Below are 12,701 nucleotides of genomic sequence, written 5' to 3'. Positions count from 1 at the left end.
TTCCTCCTGTACATTCGATGTTTTTGGTAACTACTGCGGCCAGTCCATACTTGATTCATATAAAAATTTTGGTCCTCGGAACCTAGGACTTCCCTCTCCAATGTGTGGACCAACCTTCCACTTTGTTAGATGGTCCGCCACGTTGCCTTTGCCCCTTTTTTTTATCCAAAATATATATTTTTATTAAGGCTCATATGGCGTCAACCTGACGAGGCCGGGAGTTCAATATTTCGACAATGTTCGCCTTATAACTATGTTAGTAATATGTAACCGATTACTCGCGGTTGGATCGAGGTTAGTATTACAAGTGTTTTCGTAATTGTGATGTTGCTGTCTCCAATGCTCTGTACCTGTGCCCGACACGGGATACTTCCTATTGGGATGCAGCTGACCATTAATCAGCAACGCCCCCTAGTCTGTACCCCATATCTAGCGTGGTGCGTCTTCTCGACTCGAGGAATCCAGGATAGAATCCAGGTCACTAGCCGGCGCAAACATCAGTTCATGTAGAGTTGTCATGAGCGGTACAACCTTTGGCTCTTGTTGAATGATCAGTGGACTGCACAACCTTTGGCCCGTGTATCTGTAAAGAGTGTGTGTATGTATTGCCGCGACTAAGTAAAAGTTTATCGATCGGATAGGAGGGATATGAAACGGGGACACAACGAAGGAAACATCATTAAACGTTGACATCGGCGTTTCTGAGGAACAGGTATAGATGAAGCAGAAGATCAGGATCCCGGCTACCTAAGATATCCCGGACGGGGATATCCGATTGTCTGCCTTTTGCTCTCAGTGCTCTAGAGAGCTGAGAGCGAGCAGCATGGAACCGGATACACGACCAGACAATATGCTCTATGTCGTGGTAGCCATCGCCACAATCACAAAGATTGTTTGCTGCGAGCCCAATGCGATAGAGATGCGCGTTTAGGTTGTAGTGATTAGACATAAACCGAGATATCACGCGAATGAAATCACGACCTACATTCAATCCCTTAAACCAAGCTTTCGTCGAAACCTTAGGGATAATCGTGTGTAACCAGCGACCGAACTCATCTTCACTCCACATGCGCTGCCAACTAACGAGTGTGTCCTGACGAGGAATGTGAAAAAAATCGTTATAAGCAATTTGCCTTTCAAAAAGTGTGCCTTCTGAAGCACCCACCTTAGCTAGCGAGTCCGCTTTCTCATTCCCCGGAATCGAACAATGAGAGGGAACCCATGCTAAGGTAATCTTGAATAATTTTTCGACCAAAACACTCAATAGATGTCTTATTCTTGTAGGAAATAAGATGAGCGTTTATCAACTTTCATTGAACGAATTGCCTCTATTGAGCTGAGACTGTCTGAAAAAATAAAATAATGGTCGATGGGCAATGTTTCAATGATCCCTAGTGCGTAGTATATCGCACCCAGTTCAGCGACATACACGGAACAAGGATCTTTGAGTTTGAAAGAGGCACTGGAATATTCATTGAAGATGCCGAAGCCAGTGGACCCGTTTATGAATGAACCGTCAGTAAAGAACATTTTATCAGATCTAACTTTCCCATATTCTGCCGAAAATATCGGCGGAATAGAATCGGAGCGTAGATGATCTGGGATTCCATGGATTTTTTGTCGCATGGACAGATCAAAATTGACAGAGGAATTGCAAAAGTATGGGAAGCAAACTTGGTTGGAGATGCCCGGTGAAGGGTGCACTTCATGGGTAAGGAAATCATGGTACAAAGACATAAAACTTGACTGAGGAGTCAGTTGGAGTAGATTTTCGAAGTTATCAATCACCAATAGATTCATGATCTTGCAACGGATGAGAAATCTGTAGGATAATTCTGTGAATCGAAGAGTAAGCGGGGGTACTCCTGCCAAGACTTCGAGACTCATCGTATGTATCGAATGCAAACACCCCATTGCTATACGCAAGCAACGATATTGTATTCTCTCCAGCTTGAGAATATGAATCCTGGCAGCTGATCGGAAGCAAAAACTGCCATATTCTAACACTGATAATATCGTTGTTTTGTACAACTGAATGAGGTCTCCTGGATGGGCGCCCCACCATGTTCCGGTTATTGTTTGGAGAAAATTGATTCTTTGCTGGCATTTCTGTTTCAAATACGCAATGTATATTCCCCAGGTACATTTAGAGTCAAAATATACTCCAAGGTATTTGAAAAACATCGAGTGCCTGATCGCTTTACCGGATAGGTGAAGCTGGAATTTGGCGGGTTCGTGCTTCCTAGAAAAAACGACCATTTCAGTTTTCTCCGTAGAAAATTCGATACCCAGCTTGAGAGCCCACGTGAACAGGTTGTTCAGGGTATCTTGCAAGGATTTTTGCAGAACGGCGGGATTAGTACCCGTGATGGAAATAACTCCATCGTCTGCAAGTTGTCTCAGCGTGCAGTTTCTAGTTAGACAATCATCCATATCATTGACGTAAAAACTATACAAGAGGGGGCTTAGGCAGGAGCCTTGTGGTAGGCCCATAAAACTGTATCGAGAAGATTTCAAGCTGCCATGATTGAAAAACATGTGCTTTTCTGAGAGTAAATTGTACAGGAAATTATTCAGAATTGGCGAAAGTCCACGATTATGAAGTTTCTCTGAGAGAATTTCCATGGAAACTGAATTGATATCGAGAAAAACGGAAGCCATTTGTTCTTTACGAGCAAATGCGATTTGGATTTCAGAAGATAGCAGCGCGAGACAATCGTTCGTCCCTTTACCTCGGCGGAAGCCAAACTGCGTATTTGACAGCAAATTGTTCGCTTCAACCCACTTGTCCAAACGAAGTAGAATCATTTTCTCTAACAATTTACGAATACAGGATAACATTGCAATCGACCTATACGAGTTGTGATCGCAAGCCGGCTTGTTGGGTTTTCGTATGGCTATCACTCTCACTTGTCTCCAGTCATGCGGGACAATATTCAGCTCCAGAAACTTGTTGAACAAGTTCAGCAAACGCTGTTTCGCCAAGTCGGGAAGATTCTTCAACAAGTTGAATTTAATCTTGTCCGACCCCGGAGCTGAATTGTTACATGAGAGGAGGGCAATTGAGAATTCTACCATCGAAAATTTCTCATAATCGCATTGGAGCGGAATGTCGCGTACGACGTTTTGTGCAGGAACGGAATCGGGACAAACCTTTCTTGCAAATTTTAAAATCCAACGGTCAGAGTATTCCTCACTTTCATTTGTATGGTTTCAGCCACGCATTCTCCTAGCCGTATTCCAAAGAGTGCTCATAGCTGTCTCCCTTGACAAACCATTGACGAATTTCCGCCAATATCCACGCTTTTTTGCTTTAATCAGACCTTTTAGTTTGGCTTCTAGAGCTTGGTACTTTCGAAACCATTCCACTAATCCAGTTTTCCTGAATTTTTTGAAAGCGGATGATTTTTCAAGGTAGACCTTTGAACACTCCTTGTCCCACCAAAGTGATGGAGGACGACGTCGGAAAGTGGTAGCAGGAACACGTTTCTTTTGAGCTTGAAGTGCGCTTTCGTAAATCAAACTCGATATAATTGAGTTGCCACTTTTGCCCCTTATCCAATTCCATTGCGAAGGCTTTGATCGACTGATGATCTCTCCAATTCGGAATGCAACAAAGCTTTTATATTTTCGTTGTTCGGAAATGATCCAAGAATGGACGGTGCTAAAATCGGTCCAATAGAATACATCTATTACAAGGAAGTTGTGGTTTGCTTTGATCGATTCTGCTAGCCGAACACCGAGGACTGCGGCCATTAGTTCGAGTCGAGGTATTGATACAAGCTTCAATGGCGTTACCTTCGATTTGGCTTGAATGAATGCACAACGAGGGACTTCTCCCGCCATTATTCTGAAGTAACCGGCGCTTCCATACGCACTTTCGCTCGCGTCTACAAAAATATGTAGCTGTAATGTACTGTAATCCAGCATCAGACCATCACCGAAATAGTATCTTGGGATTTCAACCTTCGCCACGTCCACCAAATGTTTCGTCCAGCGTTTCCAGTCTACAGCTGATTGTTCATTGATAGTTTGATCCCAATCGCATCCTGATCTCCAAAGGGTTTGTATCAAAACTTTTCCAAAAAACGTAAACGGTGTTATGAAACCCAATGGGTCAAACAAGCTCATTACGCAGCTTAGCACGATGTGTTTAAATAGTAGGTACACGTTCTTTGTACACATATGGAGATAAATCATTCCGCACTTTGAGGATAAAAGTGAAGTTGTCTCGTTTGGTTTCCCACACAATCCCCAGCACACGATCTAGGTTCGAAGAATTAAGACAAACTTTTTCTGTTCCTTCAGGTTGGCCAATTTGGCGAAGAAATTCGGGAGCATTCGAAACCCAATTTCTGATTTCAAAACCAGCTTTCAAATGGACAAATCGTACAGCGGAAGCTCGTTGAACCGCTTCGCCTACGGTGTCTGTACTATCAAAATAATCATCAACGTAATGCTTGTTGATTATCGCATCACAAGCATCTGGAAACTGATCCTTGAAGTACTCAGCATTTCTGTCCTTCACATACATGGCCGAACAAGGGGAGCATGTAGTACCATGAACCGCTCTCCAACTCGAACTGTTGTTTTTTCCAAGATTTCCCGCGCTCTTACTTCATCTTTAGATTCTGGTAATATTTGAGCGGAGATGCCATTTTCATCCAGTGAATACTGCGCCTTAAGAAGGTCGTGTAGTTCTTCATTAGTTAGACCCACACACGAGTGTTGTCCAACGAAGCTTCCAATTTCCTCTGCGTCTTTTGGGCCATAGACGGTCCAACCTAATTTCGAGCGAACTGCTATGGGTTCACCTGGTCGTCCAATACGTGATTCCAACGGGGCGAACAAGTGAATATGCTTGAGACCGATAAGAATCATCGGTGTAGCCTGATCATAATCCATCATGGGTATACCTTGCAAATGTCGGTACTTATCTGCTATTTCCTCGAATCGTAATGTCTGCACTGGAAGTTTCAAATTTTCCACCGTGTGTACGTTTTGGATAACAAACTTTTACTGCGTTTCTCGAGCTGCGATTGTCAGGTGAACTCTGTCTCTGTGAGTCTTTCTCCATTCTGAATACTCCTGCTGTCCACGTGACACGAAGAGGTTGTGTTGTACCCTTGCACTTCAGTTGCTTGGTTATCGAACTGTCCACTAATGTATAAGATGACCCCTCGTCCAGAAATGCAGTTGCTTCTATTGATCTGTCTCCGTTAGACAAAATGATTGGTGCCATGCGAAATAGGATCGAGTTTCTGGCTGCATATCCATGTGTGTTGCTGCTAAACTGCTCCTCTACTCGATGAAGTAGGGTGTTGTGACGCTCTCCGCATTGTTCTACTGCACAACGTATGGTTAGCTTACATTTTGGTTTTCCATGTGCGTTCAGACAAATTGAACACAGTTGCCACTTTTCGACCGCATCCCATCTCTGATGAACACTCAGCTTACGGAAATTCTCACAGTTTCGTAGTCGGTGATTAGTATGACCGCACATCGGGCACGGAATACGTTCGGTTTTTCCGGTTTTCCGAAGATTGTGAAGTGTTATCCACCAAACTAGCTATCTCACTCGCTGCGGAGACGATATCTGACAAAAAATCTGCTAGTGTTCGCAAGGTCACTCTTCCACTTTGTCGTTTATATCGAACCCAATCAATTTTGGTACTTGCAGGAAGTTTTTCCACGAGTTCCTGGATCAACATAGGGTTGACCATATGATCCACAAGATTCGTAGCTTCGAGGTGGTCGCAGAGTTGTTGCACAAGCACACCAAAATTAATGAACGATCCCAGTTTGTCCGACTTCGGTGGATTTGATTTACGAACTTTCGCCAAAAGTGTATTTAGAAGCTGCTCTGGTCGTCCGTAGAGCATTCGCAGAGTCTCCATAACTTTCGGTACGGAGTCGGGTAGCAAAAGTCGGCCCCTTTTAAGCTCTCCTGTAGACGGGCTAAATTTTCCAAATAAGAGGATCCACAAGCTTTCGTCGATGTCTCAAAGCTGCTGAAGAACATTCGCCAATCATCCGGCCGCCCGGTGAACGTTGGAAGTTTCCGGGACAGAAACTGGCGTGCAGATAGTTGTGATTTCGTCGGTATTGTCGTTTCAGCTTTCTCTGTTCCTTCTTTGTCACTGTGTGCAGAAGAATTGGATTCGGATGTGCACGATTCGTCATCATCGACATCATGATGCTGGTTATCGCCTTTCTTTTTGCACAACAGACGTGCATTTTGATCATTTTTCGGTTTTTCCTGCAACTGCGTAGATTCAAAGGGGGCCCGTGAGCTTCCAGGTTGCGCCTTTGGAGTCGAATTACTTGGCTGTCCGACGTCAAATGCTTCAGGATTTTCCATATCCTCTTTTCGTGCCTTATTGCGTTTGGACTTCTTCGCTCGCTTCTCCAACTCTTGCGTTCGTTGTTATACGAGCTGGTCCCAGTCTTGTTGCAGTTTTTTACGTTCTACCTCCCTTCTCTCGTTAAAGGCTCTTTCGGTGGCTATCTTCATCTCTAAAATTTTCTTCTCTATCGCCCATTGCATAACGCGTTTTTCATTCTCGAGCTCGATATCCATCTGCGCAAGCTTTAATTTCTTTTCCATATCTTCTCTCATACGCTTTCGTTTTTCAGCAGCGACTTTCAACGCTTAATCCATGTCTTCTTTCCCAGGATCCACCACCTTTTCAAGGCAATTAGGGCAGCTCCAGTCATCGTCGTACTCTACCGCGGAAGTCACTCCTCCCAGGAAAAGTGAAACCATCGTTGGCATGAGTCACAAAATACCATTTGACTTTCGTCGTGATCTGGGTGTGAACATATTGCACAATTACTTGCAGTTTCGTCCGGGTCTACTTCGAGGTTACGTCTGTTTCTTGTTGTACTCCTTTTTTGAGTATGTTCGGATAGAATTTAGGTGAACTGTATTTTTTGAAGCTTGTGGTACAAACAGCTCAAAAACTGAAATTTATTTAACGTGAGTATTGTTTTACAAAAGTATTCATAAAGAACTCACATGAGTAGTCCACGTTTTTTCCTGCTACGTATCTATCAACCAAACCTCTACGAACGTATAGTGCGGTAACTGTCTTGCAATCGAGTTCATTTAATGCAATTTAATAATTTCGAGAAAAAGTCACAGGAAGGTTGTGTTCGAGACACGACCGCATAGTTGACGTAGGATTCCGTTAGGATATCTGTTAATTTTGGATATGCTTGAAGAATTTCATATTTGAACTCTTTGATAATGATTTGGGGACCCTGAAGAAGATGCCAAATGAGACATGATGAAAACCGCCCTCTGTAACCCTAGACGAGATGCCTCCTGTGTTATGTAAGAATGAAATAAAGAAAAAAAACTCACTCATGCAATATAAGATAATAATCAATACCGAACACAATTATCCATTTTTTTCATCAGTAAAACATGTTTCTTTAATACAGTAGAACCTCGATTATCAGCGAGCGGATCCGCGAAAGCGAGTTCACTTGTAATTCTATAGAACTTCCCGGAATTTGCCAGTGAGCGGTAGGGTCTTGTTCTTTTGTTTTGGTCATGTCTTTTACATTATCTTATCACTAGTGTGAACGACCTTACAGATGGATAGTTTAATGATTTCTGTATCGATGCTTAAATATCTTTTTTTGTGTCTGCACCTAATTTTTAGCCCTTCATTGCGTTATCTGCGATTTTCGCAATTCGCGGTGAGCTAGCCCGACTATTCCGCGGATTATCAGGGTTCTACTGTATATAGAAAACATATTTGAAATGGAAAAGATAATTTTCTTTTATAATTTTTACTTTCTGAGTGTTTATTCAACCTTTTATTCAACCCAATGCGAATTTTTATTTGACTAACAACTCCTAATACAATATGAAGAGCATATGGGAAATCTCTTTTTCGAATATTTCTTCACTTTTCCAATTTTTCTCGCCGTACGAACATTTCTTGGGAGAAAATGAACACAACAAAACAGACAGCTTTAACCGAACGACCCGTTCTCGAGTGGGAACACACTTTGGATATTATTTACGAAAATTGAAATGAATCGTTTCTAATTTTTAACATTTTTAACACAACTACTACCATGTACAATTTTACACTTACACTTGTGCTAAATTTTTCACAACACACTATCGCTCATTGATATGAAATTTGACGAGGCAACCAATATTAAAGTTCCAAATTTATATTTTATTTGCTAGAATTGATAGTATCACTCACCTTACTTGCAATATAAAAATGCTTGCGACTTGCATATATTTGCATAGGCATTGCACCTTGGTTCTGATGTCTCTGTTAGGGAGCACATTTCGGTAGGAACAAAAGCTTCTCATACTTTAATGTATTTGCATTGTCGATTTCCCCCGGTTACCTTGGTTTTGGTGTTTCTGTTAGGGAACACATTTCGGTAGGAACAAAAGCTCCCCCTGCTTTCATGTAATTGCAATGCCGATTTCCTTCAGGCAGCTTGGTTTTGATGTCTCTGTTAGGGAACATATTTCGGTGGGAACAAAAGCTATCCCTACTTTCATGTACTTGCAATGCCAATTTCCCCCAGGCAGCTTGGTTTTGATGTCTCTGTTAGGGAACCGCCGCATGTGTCGTCAATTTTGACCAATCATAAGTGGGTATTTCCGTTAGGACAGGAGTTGAGATTTTTCAATTGTTTGATGTTAGTTTCATGACATATATTATTTCATACAATGTAAAAAATTGCTATGGAGTGCCGGAATCGATTGACGCAAAAATTTCATCAATCCATCATGAAATGACTGAGCAATCAGCGTTTGAAATTGGACAATTTTCACGATGTGCTCGATTTTCGATTTTCAATTTGTACCCCAATATGTTCCCGAAAGACGTAATCCTACGTCAAAAATATTTAGGAAATTCACGTCTCTACTAAACACTTTGTTTTCTTATAGTTCAATCCAATTGTTTCCTATGGCATGAACATTTGACAGTACTGCTTGTTTATACGCAGTGCTGACTACAGGGATGTATGTTTTGATGTTGGTCCGGGTGGTATCTCAACAGTATAATTTGAGTTATTTCCCGAAAGAAGATTATTATATCCATATTATCTTCATTATCTTCAATCAGATTCTTTATTATCTCAATAAAACATACATATTCATATATGCCCACAGTATAAATTGTATATCAATTGGAGCGTTCGCAGTGATTGAATGGCAAAGAAACACACGTAATGAGATAATAATTAGGGTAAAGGATACCCGAACTATCAATTATGCTCCTGGCTAATATAAACTATATACATGATGCCAATTTGTGTTTCTTTCTCAGGAAAACCAAGATCGTGTCCAAGTACAACATTGTTTTAACATGTGTAGTAGGCATTGCAAAGCATTAATTTCGAATTAAACGAACTTAAAATAAACTACAGTCATACGCCCCGAATGTAACCAAAACAGAGATCGAATTTGCAATTGACTGTTTCCAGTTGATGTGCACAAGAGAATGGAGCAGGGAATTTTCAGTGATTCTTTGGAGGTTGTTACTCTGAATCTGGAGTTGAAACATATAAGGGAAGGTGGTCCTAAACTGATTGCTCCCGTGGCAGAGTGTGTAGATGTAAAGAACAAGGATTGTTCTGTATGATCAAACAGAGAGATAGAAGACGGAGAACGCCGAACTAATTAATTTTGTGATACATGCAAAAATAAGAACTACATTTTGAGCACGAAGTAGAATTATACGGGGAGCTGTGTTTTATTTGAAAACAACATATTGAACCACATTGTTTAGTAAATAGTTGTCTGAAGTTTACAAAACAATGAATAGATGTTGTCCCACTTTCAAAGTCTCACAAAATTATACATCACTGATTTTTAAAGTAAAAATAATTCTGACCATAAATTGTTCGTTGTATATTTTACAGATATAGGTTAATTATGCGGTAGAAACTGTAAATCTTACATTTTATAGGGCTCAAAATACATGATTATGCTCAATTTAAGAACTTCTTTAATCATATGTTAGAACTGCCCCTTGAATGAAATACACTTTCGCGTATTTGAAATACAGGGTCTTCCAGATTAAACGCTAACGCAAAAAATCGAACAGCTCCTTATAATTTTTTTTTCGCTCCGTCGATGATAACATTGCATTCCCCATATAATAATATTCGATAATATTCGGCTACTCGTTCAGTCTGATCGGATGGTTTTTACTGTCAAGATGTACAATTTACGAGAGCGTGTGTTTTTATAGTGAAATTGTATTACTCGAGCAACCGAAGCCTTAATGAAACTTTGTCCTATGGTAAGAATTTCAAAATTTCTCGTCGTCGAATACTTCCTCTGGGGGTACGGTAAGGACCGTTGCTATGTTAATAAGTCACAAAATTTGAAGGAACTTAAAGAAGAAATAACTCAGATTTTCAACAGCATCGAAGTCGTAATGTTAGAGTTGTGCATGAAGAATTTGGTTCGCCGTTTAAAACGCGTTATCGAAAAAAGGGGTGGTCACATCGAAAATGTCCTAAAATAAGCTTTATTTTCGTTTTTTTACAATAAAAATCGGTTCACTTTTGTAGAAGTTATTAAAATTTGTTGCGTGAGCGTTTAATCTGAAAGACAATATGCGATACTGTTCTTCCCTTCATTGATTAACCCAATATCATTCTGTAGATTTTCAATAATCTACATTCATTCGCCTCAGGATAGAAAGCACAACCGCTATCGGTGATAACGAACCGGATAACTCAACACCTTAGGCGAAAACGTTTTGTCGATGATGGGAAAATTGCCACAAATATTTAGTTTTTGATTGGTTCAATGTTGGTCGATTTTATTGCGTGCTCATTGAATCCCGAATTCGAACATAGAGCTGCCTTTTTCTTTTGTAGAACGAATCTAGAGCCACATTCGTTTGGTTATTAATAACCTAATGCTAATTAGAACCAATAACGGTAGGCGAACGTAGCATTTTAAATTTTGAAAAATTAGGTGCCATGTCTAAAATATTCAGATGATGAACGGAAATTAAAAAATAATGAAATTCTAAGCCATCATGCTGGTGCTTTTCTCGAGATTAGTACCACTACTTTGATTCTAATTCAGGTTCTGGATAAAAATGCAAATTTGTGCTCACCTCTTCCACTGCTTCGTCTCCTTTCATCAGCTGATTTGTCCACTTGATACACCAGATCGATATTTGCTGAACTCGTTCTTCGGATTCACGGCTTCGCACATAAGAGTTTTGTCCTACTGGTTTGGTTCACACTGTTGAAGATGCTTAAAATGGCTAAATTTAGCTTGTTTACAGATGAACTTTGTTACACACTTATAATTTTAGTTTTATTATTATTTTTGAACATCCATAAACCTTATTTCACTTTATTTACATGTTTCCAAACATGCGTTTACACATTTTGCAGTCCATTTTATATGGAAGTGCAGTTTTTCATAACTCAATAAAATTGTTGCCGAAAGATTAACTTTTTCATGGGCCGAAAGTTACCGAAAGTAAATCAACAATATAGAAATATAGCTGCACAATTGTGTTATTTGGATTCGTTCACATTTTTTATGGCATTGCTTCTACAGAGAGGGAATTAAAAATCCGATTGCACTGGAGACTAGGAGAAGGAGCTCACTCCATCCTTGCTGTATATGTAAGCTATACAAAATTCCGCGACAGAATATTTGTTACTTTGTTGATGTTCTCACATTTCTCGAGGACTTCGAGAGTGTTAGTCGATGACATTGTTGAGAATTGCAGTGGAGTGCACAAATCCTGTTTTCTTGTCGTCAAATACATCCAGACAATTTTCAGCGATCGATCCTTCCACCGGTAATGTTACTTACATTACAAAGCATGATTATATTTCCTCATTTCCTCATTTCAAAAAAAAAAAATCCGAAATATATTCTTTTTTGTCCTTTTTTAATATTTCAAGTTCCAAGAAACTTTTCCCAATCTGTTCTTCAGCGTTTGGATTATTTACACAATTAATTTTTGTTCCTGTTGTTTTCCACGATGGTCCCAAAAATAATAAAGGAAATTATTCACTCGCGAACAAAAGAAAACTTATTTTTCCACAGACTTTTCTTTTGCAAGGGACGGTTTTCTTATTTTCCGTGGCAACTCTTTGTGCATTAGTCACGTTGGAAAAACAGAAGCGAAAAACTCAGCGAATGACGTTGACGGGAGGGAAATTCTCAAACACACAAAAGAAAATGCATGAAAAACTCAAAGTGCCAGCTCCTGGCTCTTTTTGCAATGTGAATTGGCGCACATTGAGAACAAAATAATAACGTTTCTGTGGAGACCGACGACTGAACGCATAAAGAGTACATTACAAACTGTATTTCTGTTTTCTATTTTAATATTGGTATGGTTGTTTTGGAGCCGCGAACGCGTCAAACATCCCGCGCCTGAGTGTGTTGCGAATTTCGCGAGAATGAGCACGAGATGTTGAGGTCGACAGTACTCTTTCTCCTGTCTCGGATGGCATCAAGGGTGTCCCCTTTTTATGCGTTGGAACTCGCGGGGGGACCTCGTGCTGCACGGAGAACTGAGATCCTTCTGCTGCGATTTGCGGTATGTCCGCGAAGTTACCTGTGCGTTTACATAGTTGGAGAGGAGTGTGTCATGCGGCATAACTGTTAGGGCTATTCGGTTTCAGCTAGTTTGAATGATAGCATATCATTATGCCAATGATAAAAG

The 12,701-nt window shown here is 40.4% G+C and overlaps 1 protein-coding gene across 3 annotated transcripts in view; it reads right to left on the bottom strand.

Annotated features, from left to right (window-relative positions):
* Nucleotides 1-12,324, bottom strand: part of LOC129771315 (endothelial zinc finger protein induced by tumor necrosis factor alpha-like) — a 99,129-nt gene extending 86,805 nt beyond the window's left edge. For all 3 annotated transcript variants that reach the window (XM_055774833.1, XM_055774834.1, XM_055774835.1), the window contains exon 1: nt 11,124-12,324. The gene's annotated coding sequence lies outside the window, so the exon portion shown is untranslated. The remainder of the gene's footprint in view (nt 1-11,123) is intronic.
* Between the last annotated feature and the right edge of the window lie 377 nt (nt 12,325-12,701).

This window comes from Toxorhynchites rutilus, chromosome 2, assembly GCF_029784135.1.
Source record: "Toxorhynchites rutilus septentrionalis strain SRP chromosome 2, ASM2978413v1, whole genome shotgun sequence".
NCBI classification, from domain to species: Eukaryota; Metazoa; Arthropoda; class Insecta; order Diptera; family Culicidae; genus Toxorhynchites; species Toxorhynchites rutilus.
The sequence above is the reverse complement of the archived record's forward strand: the minus strand, read 5'-3'. Positions and strand labels throughout refer to the sequence as shown.